The sequence below is a fragment of the Apium graveolens genome, chromosome 4 (assembly GCF_009905375.1).
Source record: "Apium graveolens cultivar Ventura chromosome 4, ASM990537v1, whole genome shotgun sequence".
NCBI lineage: Eukaryota > Viridiplantae > Streptophyta > Magnoliopsida > Apiales > Apiaceae > Apium > Apium graveolens.
This window is the reverse complement of record NC_133650.1, coordinates 263,004,629-263,016,235: the sequence shown is the minus strand read 5'-3', so window position 1 is coordinate 263,016,235 and position 11,607 is coordinate 263,004,629. Positions and strand designations below refer to the sequence as shown.

The 11,607-nt window shown below is 35.9% G+C and overlaps 1 long non-coding RNA gene across 1 annotated transcript; it reads left to right on the top strand.

Annotated features, from left to right (window-relative positions):
- Positions 1 to 5,518: 5,518 nt before the first annotated feature.
- On the top strand, positions 5,519 to 8,050 carry LOC141717118 (uncharacterized). The gene is made up of 3 exons (XR_012573530.1): positions 5,519 to 6,568; positions 7,625 to 7,715; positions 7,985 to 8,050. It is a non-coding gene; the product is annotated as an uncharacterized LOC141717118 (long non-coding RNA).
- Positions 8,051 to 11,607: the final 3,557 nt, after the last annotated feature.

The following is an 11,607-nucleotide window of genomic DNA, read 5'->3' as shown; positions in this document are numbered from 1 at the left end:
TGCGAAAGGGTAGAAATAAGATAATCATTTCAGAAGGATACTAAAGTAGTATATTTTTGCTTATGATAGGATCAGGCATTAAAGGCGTGAGACCAAGAAAAAGAAAAGAAAAAGGGAGAGTTGCATAGGGGTTCAGTAGTTACGGATGGTTCGAGATTAACAGAACCATACGTTGGGGATCAAGACTGAAGTTGGATAAGATTTCGTATCAGATCCCAGTAACTGCATTAGCGACATATCAAAGAGTTAAGAATAAGAAATTGTGACGTCTTGAGAAAGCATCATGAGATATTTGTGTTTTTGCGAGTGTGACTAACTGCTAAAAACCCAAAGGCAAGTATTCCTAACCTTTCTCCTTAAATACTGCAAATATTTATTCGTTCCTATTCTAAGTTCAGAATAGTTAAATTTTATATTTCGCTGCAATTACTCTTATTTATGCAAGTTCCTTTCACTATTATTCCTTTATCATCGATTGCTCTCTTGAGCAAGTACCCAAAGTGATTTGACATCAAAATACTCCACCGGACTGGATGGTTACTATAATATTATATATATAAGGACCAGTGATGAGCTGGATCCTATGGGCCGGAGATGAACCGGACCCTTTAGGCCATAGTTGCCTGAGTACTCCTTATGTTGGTTGGGGTCTATGCAGTTGGGTATAGATCCACACTATATTCTGACTGATCAGCAGATTATAGTGCATATGTTGGTTTCTAGTATCCAGTCTATTTATTGTTGATCGCCATTGACGGGCATTCCTTCTTGAAAGAAATTATGATTATGAATTAATTTCTTAGCACTCAGTTTCGGGAAAATTACCAGTGTTTATAAATGAATTCGAAGTTCAGATTGTTGTGCAGCATTTGTTGCTCAGTGATAATTAGAATCTTGATGAATTGGGATCTTCTTAATTATTTAACCCGTCCTTATCAGGTGGTTTAGCAGGCTAAGTCTATGGAAACTTAGTCGATAATGATGGATACTGAATAGTTAGGAATTCTTGAACATTGATAAGTATTAATTTCCAGAGTTCGGTTTTGAATAAAGTTTATGATTCAATATATATTCATTGTTTCATGTATTGTGGGTTTACGATATTTCCGGTAAAACACTATTTGTACGAGTTTATTCTCGTCAAGATTCAACGTATTGCTGAAGCCTTTCGCCTCAAAAGTATCAAAATGGTTTTGAATATAATTAAGGAATCAATTCTGGGATTCCTCAACTATAAAATTTTATGATTCAGCAATTATGATTTTTTTTCTATGTTCTGCGCTGATGCAGATGTCGGTTTTATATCAAAACGACCCATATATATGTTATAATTAACTTGCTGAGCATTTCTTTCGCTCATACTTGCCTGTTTTTAAATTTAACCTCCAGTGAGGATTAGCTTGCGTTGTTTAGCTGCATAATTCGAGGAAGCACAAGAAGAAGCTCTTGGAAGGTGGTTGGTCCAGGGTTTGCGGACTAGTGTAAGTTTTATTGTGTAAAGTTATTTATATTAGATTATATTATAGTTGTATATTTTATTTGGGCCTAGTACACTTCATTTCGAAGTTATACTAGTGGGTTTAGTTTTGAGTTGGAATTTATTGAAAAGAGTTTTAAAAGAAGTGAGAAAATTTATTTATTGAATTTGGATATCTTGTTTCTAGAACTGTAACCTTAAAAGATCTTGGATTAGTTTGGGGTCATTTATGATAAATATCTTCCGCTGGCATTTATTATTTGATTTAACAGGTTATTTTGGATTGAGGTTTCATCGTGACGACCAAATCCCCTGACCCCGGATTTGGGGGGCGTTACAGGTTGGTATCAGAGCTGAGGTTATAGTTAAACTAGAAACGAGAGTGTGTAGGAGTGTGTATAGCTATGTGAGGACGTTTGAGCTCATATCGAGTTCCTGTTGGACTATCAGATATAGTGCCAACGAGTAAGTAAGATAGGCGCATTCGTTCGAGATGGTTGTGTTGAGCTGGACGGAAACCTCCGGGAAGCTGCAAACTTCTATTGTGGAATCTGCCGAGGCTACTACGATTCGCGACGATGAAGATTATCGATATCCTTGGAACATAAAGAAGCGTTCTAGAATCAGATGGCGAGTCAACTGGAGAGTTCAAATTGAAGATAAAATATTTAGACTTTGGCAATTACTTTTCTTTCTATAAATTCCTTTTGACATCTTCTCAAACGAAGTGCTTGTTAGAGGATATATTCCCTAACACTCATTTTCAATCCTATCTGTGTTTTAAATGTGTCAGAGGCTGTCATGAAGCCTATTTTTTCAGGTTTTGATAGCTCTGCCAAGTTATGATAATTTAACTTCCACTTTTCTTATTTGGTGGATGGTTTCTTGGTGATGTGACACCACTTGCTCATTTGGTGCCATAATTATTTTCTCTGGATTTCATTCCTTCAGAAATATCAGCTTTGAAATCTTTTCAGTTTTATTCATTGATTTTCGATCACTTTGATATTCTTTTATTCTGACTGGGATAAACAACCCTAACTATAGGGGACACAAGGTATACCTGTCTGTGTGATAGGAGTTGGATGGGACGCCATCACTTGTGTGTATTGTGAATACATGAAGGTTAACAACCTTTAGTAGTGTCTTAATTTGGACACGCAATACCAAGTTCGTTTGATCATATTGATCTCTCAGTTATTCTTTTATTTCAACAATACTTTTTCTCAAATTCAGATTTTGGTTCCGTTATGGTATCAAATTCTTTTCTTTTTGAAATTCCATGATTTTGTCATCCCAAACATTCGAAGGTATGCCAATCAAGTTAAGCTGAGTTATCCTGGTCAAGTCAAAGCAGGGTTATGTGATGGGATTATCAAGAGCAACAGTGGATTGCAATGCGATTAAAATATCAGGGGTGTATAGCGAAGTCATTCTGTTTCTTTATTTCTCTATCTTTCTCTTTCTTTTCTTCCCTCTATCTTTCTCTCTATTCTTCTTTCTCGCAATCAGTAAAGCGATTCTATTGAGGAATTGGTCAAAAGAGGTGAATGGAACAGTGGTGCACGGTGAAGCTCCTATAAAAGTTTTATCATACAACGAATACAAGATTTATTTGAGATTATGGAAAACTAGGATTATTTGGGAATGGAAAGTTGGTTAGAAAACCCTTAGTGCTTTCTTCTGCTGATTCCGAGGACGGAATCCTTATAAGGTGGGTAGATTGTAATATCCCATATTTTTAGATATTATTATTATAATTATTTGGAATTATTTATGTGATTTTATGTGAATTTTAGTGAATTATATGATAAGTGGAATTGATGTTTGGGTGTTATATGTGATATTATTTGAGTATTTCAATTTTTATGTGCTCAAATAAAATATGGGATGAGTCTGTGTGTTACTTATTGTTAATTTTGGGTAATTGTGGATACGAACCTTATTTGTATAATTAATTATTGAACGACATTATTTTGTTCTTAAAATGATTTTATTGATTATTTATTCTCATAAATGCTAAAATTATTTCTAAAATTATTTGTATTGTTTTATAATTTTATTTATTCGTTTTAGGAATTTATAAAATTTAGAAATCAATATTTTATTGATTATTTATCTTTAAATGATTGCCTGATTTCATCTAATTATAAAATCAGTATTAAATTCAGAAATGCTTCAAAATCAAGAAAATTTTATTTTATTAACTTTTAAATATTTCGAGCATTTTAAATTTTTTTCGTCAATTTTCTGGAATTGTTTTGTCTGCACCTCGATCCGTTAATGTCAACTTTCGGGATAAACCGGGTTTCAGAATCTTCGTGATTATCTATTAGTACACGCGTTTGATTTTAGGATGGGTTTGGCTTCGTGTCACTTTCTTGTTGGGAAGGAGTAATGGAAAAAATAAAACAACAAACACAATAACAAACAAAAAAAAACACAGCCCCCCCCCCAGCTTTTTCTTTCTTCCCCGTCGCTGCTCCCCTCCCCCGCCTCTACTCCACCGCTTCAACGCCTTTCCTCCACCCCTCTTCTTTCTTTCTTTTTCTTTTTGTTTCTTCCGTTCTTTAATTCAATCACCCTCTGAATTTAACCCTCAATCAGGTATATACTCTCATATACATACATATATATATTCGGCTTGATTTCTTTTGTTTTAATCCTACAATTGATGTTGGGAAGATCGCGAATTCCTTGATAGTACGAGAACTGGGCTGCTTCGACGAACCAGAGGCTCGACCTCGATCTTCACCCGTGATTTGGGGTCGATCGGAGGTCAGCCGGCCGCCGGCAATGAACTCCGGCGAGTCGGCGGCATAAAATATTATTTGGTTTAGGTTGATTTTGCTTGTTAATTATAGTTATGAACTTGCTAATTGATTTTGTGTAGTTTCGAGTTGTGTAAGTCAATACTTGGTTGAATTTCGCTTATATATTCTTAGGCGGATTGAATGTCTAAATGACAACTACTATTCTTGATTTTATAAAATCTGAAATTTCAGTTGGTACAGATGATTTCCGGGTTTTTAGATTTATAACATTGGTGTAGTAGTGTATAACTTGAGTTTTGGTTTGTTAAGTGATTATGGCTTGACCCGGTTAATATATGTTTAAGTTATAATAGTTTATGGTGGTTTTAAATTTCAGTCTTGGTATTTTGAGTTGTTCTACAAAATTTTCAGATTTATACATAGTTATTTGAAGGATTATTAGTGAGTTATATGCATGATATGTTGTGAATTGTGTTGTCAAATCCGTTTAGAAATAAGCTGAGTTCTTGTTAAATTCGTAGCTTTTAACTAGTTCATCGTATGATAATGATTTTGCACTCTCTGGAAAGATAATGGAATTATCTACAATTTTCATTCTTTGTGTTTTTCCAAATTCGGCCTGCAATTATGATAAAATCTGCCATTTGTAAAATCTGTCCTGTTATTTCAGTTTGATACATCCTGACTTCAAAAATTCGTAGTAAATTCATTATTTTAGCTATGACTTTGAACTATACCAATTTTAAAAGCTTAATTCAGGATCTACAATTGTTACTTATAGTTCATTAATCAATTCTATGATTTAGGAGTCTCAAATACTAAGTTACTTGCGAAAACAGGGCTGAATCTGCTTATGCAGCTGTGTATTTTAAAGTTTCTGAATTCGTTACTTGGTCATTTTTAGCGAGCCTTACCATTTTGGAAAGGTCGCTAAATATCCTACAACTTTTATGTTTTAAACTTTTCTGTTTAAGTTCATCTAGGTGTTGTAAAATGTCATTCTTCCGAGGCTGGTTAACTTAAATTTTAGGTTCGGTAGCTATTTTGTATGTTATAACTCGACATATGGTTTCGTGCTAATATATGTGATTGATAGTCATTGTTTAATAGATTAAATATATGAACCTATAATATAGAAGTGTTGGTTAGTGATTTGATATGTGCTTTCTAGTTTATTAATTATAGATTAAGTTAGCATACTTGATGACATACTTGACTTGTGCACATGTACATTGACTTGTTATTTGTATATGTGATATCAACGATGTGTCTTATGAAAATACATGTTAGTATATGCCTATTTGAGATTGAGTTTAGTTGCTAATTATTAGAGTGTGATTTGAATATGTGTATAGTTAGTCTATGTGATATATGTGTAAGGTGATTTATTTAAGTGTTTACTCAAGTTGAATTGGTGATGCTAAATTATATAACTGTAAGTTCAAATATTATAAATTATTCAGTATACTTAATTGTTTAGGTGCCGCAAGTCTGGGCGGGTAATTTTCCTTAAATGTTTAGGTGCCGCAAGTCTGGGCGGGTACTTTTCTTACTTGTTTACTTTTATGTTGCTGCAAGTTGAGGCAACTTTATTTTGTTTGTTTATAAGATTAAATTGTGGAATTGAAAAACAGGCGGATAGTCCTAATTACGAATACTTCATGCCAAAATTTTCTAAAATTCCCCTGTATCTAAATCTATTTGACTTATTTGATTTCAATGATTTGAAAGCATGTTATGATTGTTAGTCGTAACACGTATAGGATATGTTTGGGTAAGAACATTGAAATGACTTGTGGGTTGTATTTGTGGTGTGGTTATTCAGGGTATTTTCCATATTACAAATAGGTCATGCCGAATTTTTCGTAGAAATATTATCATAAGTTGCGCGTTCTCGTGTTAAATAATATTCTGAGTTGGTAGTAAGTTTTAAACTATAATATGTGCGACCTGTTATGTGATATATATATATATACATATATATCGCGAAAGGGTAGAAATAAGATAATCATTTCAGAAGGATACTAAAGTAGTATATTTTTGCTTATGATAGGATCAGGCATTAAAGGCGTGAGACCAAGAAAAAGAAAAGAAAAAGGGAGAGTTGCATAGGGGTTCAGTAGTTACGGATGGTTCGAGATTAACAGAACCATACGTTGGGGATCAAGACTGAAGTTGGATAAGATTTCGTATCAGATCCCAGTAACTGCATTAGCGACATATCAAAGAGTTAAGAATAAGAAATTGTGACGTCTTGAGAAAGCATCATGAGATATTTGTGTTTTTGCGAGTGTGACTAACTGCTAAAAACCCAAAGGCAAGTATTCCTAACCTTTCTCCTTAAATACTGCAAATATTTATTCGTTCCTATTCTAAGTTCAGAATAGTTAAACTGTTTTATATTTCGCTGCAATTACTCTTATTTATGCAAGTTCCTTTCACTATTATTCCTTTATCATCGATTGCTCTCTTGAGCAAGTACCCAAAGTGATTTGACATCAAAATACTCCACGGACTGGATGGTTACTATATATATATATATATAAGGACCAGTGATGAGCTGGATCCTATGGGCCGGAGATGAACCGGACCCTTTAGGCCATAGTTGCCTGAGTACTCCTTATGTTGGTTGGGTCTATGCAGTTGGGTATAGATCCACACTATATTCTGACTAATCAGCAGATTATAGTGCATATGTTGGTTTCTAGTATCCAGTCTAATTTATTGTTGATCGCCATTGACGGCATTCCTTCTTGAAAAGAAATTATGATTATGAATTAATTTCTTAGCACTCAGTTTCGGGAAAATTACAGTGTTTATAAATGAATTCGAAGTTCAGATTGTTGCTGCAGCATTTGTTGCTCAGTGATAATTAGAATCTTGAATGAATTGGGATCTTCTTAATTATTTAACCCGTCCTTATCAGGCTGGTTTAGCAGGCTAAGTCTATGGAAACTTAGTCGATAATGATGGATACTGAATAGTTAGGAATTTCTTGAACATTGATAAGTATTAATTTCCAGAGTTCGGTTTTGAATAAAGTTTATGATTCAATATATATTCATTGTTTCATGTTATTGTGGTTTACGATATTTCCGTAAACACTATTTTACGAGTTTTATTCTCGTCAAGATTCAAAGTATTGCTGAAGCCTTTCGCTCAAAAGTATCAAAATGGTTTTGAATATAATTAAGGAATCAATTCTGGGATTCCTCAACTATAAAATTTTATGATTCAGCAATTATGATTTTTTTCTATGTTCTGCGCTGATGCAGATGTCGGTTTTATATCAAAACGACCCTATATATGTTATAATTAACTTGCTGAGCATTTCTTTCGCTCATACTTGCCTGTTTTTAAATTTAACCTCCAGTGAGGATTAGCTTGCGTTGTTTAGCTGCATAATTCGAGGAAGCAAAGAAGAAGCTCTTGGAAGGTGGTTGGTCCAGGGTTTGCGGACTAGTGTAAGTTTTATTGTGTAAAGTTATTTATATTAGATTATATTATAGTTGTATATTTTATTTGGGCCTAGTACACTTCATTTCGAAGTTATACTAGTGGGTTTAGTTTTGAGTTGGAATTTATTGAAAAGAGTTTTAAAAGAAAGTGAGAAAATTTATTTATTGAATTTGGATATCTTGTTTCTAGAACTGTAACCTTAAAAGATCTTGGATTAGTTTGGGGTCATTTATGATAAATATCTTCCGCTGGCATTTATTATTTGATTTAACAGGTTATTTTGGATTGAGGTTTCATCGTGACGACCAAATCCCCTGACCCCGGATTTGGGGGCGTTACAAGAATGGAGGTCGATACGGGTTGATCACCCGTATATAATGAAATGGAAAGATAAGTGATCCAATCAAGGGTTCTAAATGATTATTTAAAAAGGGAACTGAAACTTTTATTCAGTAAATTGATTTTTGGAAATGAAAATGGTTTATACTGCTTTGAAAAGAGTTGATTATGTTAATGTGGAGCTTAAAGCTCAGAACCCTGATTCCTGAAATTGTTGATCATATGAATGATTCTATATCTTGAAATACTGTTGCTTTCCTGTACCGAAAGATCTATTTTGATCCTATAATGAATTGTGATGAATGTCGGCTTTCGCCCTTTTCGAGCTTTGTTTCTTGAAAGCCCAACTATTCTTCGGATACCTTTTCCTTATCCCAAAGAAAAAAAAATATATGGAAATCTGCCACCTAGATTAGCTAAAGTAGAATGCCCTAGTTTGTTCAAAGTATATTGAGATTTGATATTGTAGAACTGCTATTTAGTTACTTGCTGAGTTTTATACTCATTTGTTTTGTCTTAATCTAACCATGGCAGTTAAGCAAGAAGATGGCCAGGCTTAGGCGCACTGCTCGTAAGAGCGTACCTGGTGGTCCCTACCGTGTTGAGGGCTTCCAGTTGCCAGAGCAGGTAGTACAGGTTATGAGTGAGCTCGCGCCTAGAAAGAGGTGTTTAAAGATACAATGGGTTATCTGTCGGTTCCCAGCCGGAATCGATATTGATTATTGAATAATATTTTGGGTTTGTAAGTTATATTCTGTGATTGGTAGTTGTAATGTTGTCTCATACTTTATTCTGCTGATCCTGTTAGTAGTTAATCGGGGTTTATGCATATTTAATTATTAGAATAGAGGTGTGTGAGTCCTCATTTCCTAACCCCGAGATTGAGGGCGTCACAAGTTGGTATCAGAGCTACAGGATCTAGTCCCTGAGACAAGTTAGGTTTTAAAAAGGGGTATTTTGGGAATATATCTATATCGCGAGAGAGTTCGACTCATGTAGAGTTGAGTTAGACTATTAGGTATAGTCTAAGGAAAGTGTTTGATTGGTAAAGCAGAAACTAGAGTTAGGGTGTGAGTTAGCTGGAAGCTTTATTTGACCCTAACATTGTTTCTTGGTTGCTTATTTATGTTTTCTCTTAGGATCCTAGTAGTGGTAGTGATTCAGACTCAGAGATTAGATTGACTGGTACCCCTGTGGACCCTATTCCACCCTCTCCAGAGGAGCCTGTATATGTTAGTTCAGACCCAGAGGAGGACCCTTCTGAGAGTAGTGAGATCCCTATACAGATTTCACCCTTGAGGCCTGATTCAGAGACCCCTGCCCCTGAGCCAGAGTCGGAGATGCCTAAGACTGTTCCTGTCAGTATTGGTGGCAAGTTAGCCCAGGACCGAGACTTTGTGTACTCCCGCATTCCTGAGTTGGGAGCTTTGGTAGATAGGTTGATTCGAGACTCTAGGCAGAGGACTTCTGTGGTGATGGAGGAGTGGAGAGCTAGGATTCAGTTGGTGGAGCAGGTTGCCAGGAAGAGATTGGATGAGGGACCATCCACTAGTGATGCTGATGCTGAGGCCCGGAGGCTGCATAAGATCATTCGCTGGATGTTGGTTGTGTTGAGAGAGATCCTAGATGATTAGACGGGACTGTTGGTTGAGCCCGTAGATTGTTATTGTTGTTTTCAGCGCCGGTAGGCTTTGGGATACTTGGTCAGATGTCGGGATCCCTTTTTCATTTATCTTGTTGTATTTCAGACCAGTGTAGTAGTTGTAGTAGTTAGAAGTTAGGGGTAGATAGGGGGATGTTTTCCAGTTTTTCCTCTGTTTAACCCTGCTATTTATTGTACCTTGTTTCAGAACCTTAAAATCCAGAATATTTCCTATGTAATCCTTGATTTAAATAAATCTATTATCTTGCTTTCCTTTGTGCACCTTGTTTATCTTATAAACTGTTCTCAATGCCATGTTTTAAATACAGCTATGTTTTTGTACAACCATGTCTAAAGATCGTAAAACCCTATTTCGTGCCATGATAAAACAACACTGATATGAGAATTATGTAGTAATAGGATTGCATGTGCAAATTGGGTAAAACTTAAAACCCACAAAAGAGATTTCATAAAAAAATTGTTGTTATATATATGCCATGCTATCGTATTGCTAAATAGTTGCTCAATCAGGTTTGTAAGAAATGGCCAACTCACCAGATCACCAAGAAGAAGAAATTCCCATCCAAGACCCAGAAATAAACCTAGAAACCACTTTGATGAGCAGACTTGCTCAGCTTTTGCAACAACCTGTGGCCCCAAAAGTTGGAAATTTCAAGCACTTTTAATCTGTTCATCCTCCAGAGTTCTTAGGTTTGCCAGATCCGATTAAAGCACAGTCGTGGTTGAGAGAGATGGAAAAAGCCTTTGAGCTAGCCGAAGTTAAGGATGATAAGAAAGCTCAGTACGCAAGTTATTATTTGAGGGATAAAGCAAGTTTCTGGTGGGAGTCTTCTAAGGCGTTGTTGGAAGGCAAAGACTTATCTTGGGAGAAGTTCACTGAGATGTTTCTGGAAAAATATTTGCCAAGTTATATGCAAGATCAGTTGGAGATGAAATTTTTGGATCTTAGACAGGAGGAAATGTCGGTAGCAGAATATGAGGTGAAGTTTTTGGAATTGTCAAGGTTCATGCCAGAGTACGTGAATACTGACGCAAAGAAGGCTAAGAGGTTCCAGCAGGGACTTAAGCCGTGGATTAGGAGTCAAATAGCGATGTTGGAGATCAAGAACTATGCTGCTTTGGTTCAGAAGGCAATGATAGTGGAAGGTGAGTGGGAAGCTGCTCGAAGAGAAAATGAAGGAAGAAAGAGGAAGTTTGAAAGCTCTAAGCAAGAGCAAGGAAGTTCAAAGTTCAGAGGAAAGTTTGGGAAGAATGGTGGAGGTCAGAACAAAAAGTTCCAGAGGTTTAGACCCGGGAATGGAGCTCAGAAGAACCGTTTCCAGAAAGTTGGACAACCGGGAAAGGAAAGCAGACCCCAGATGCAAGAATGCAGGAACTGTGGAAAGAGACACCCGGGGAGGTGTAATAAGCTGGATATAAAATGTTTTAAGTGTAACCAGAAGGGGCATTATTCTTCGGAATGTTCAAATGAAATAAGGAAGCCTGATTTGGCTTGTTTCAAGTGTGGCAAGGTAGGCCATATGGCTAGAAATTACAAGGAGCCTGTGCAGAAGGCTAATGTTCTCAGAATTGCTGGACCGCCGTCTCTCCCAGCACCATCAGCTCAGCCCAGAGCTAGGACCTTTAACATGTCAATGAAAGATGCGGTGTAAGATGTGGACGTGGTAGCAGGTATGCTTGTTATAAACTCAGTAGAAGTAAAAGTTTTGATGGATTCTGGAGCAACCAGATCTTTTATTTCTGAAATCATTCTTGATAAGTTAAATTGTGTTGCGTACCCTCTAGAGCCTAAGTTGATTATAGAGGTAGCAAATCAAGAGAAAGTTGTTATTAATAAGATTTGTCCTGATTGTGATGTGTCTATAGAAGGTCGGCACTTTTCTGCTGACTTAATT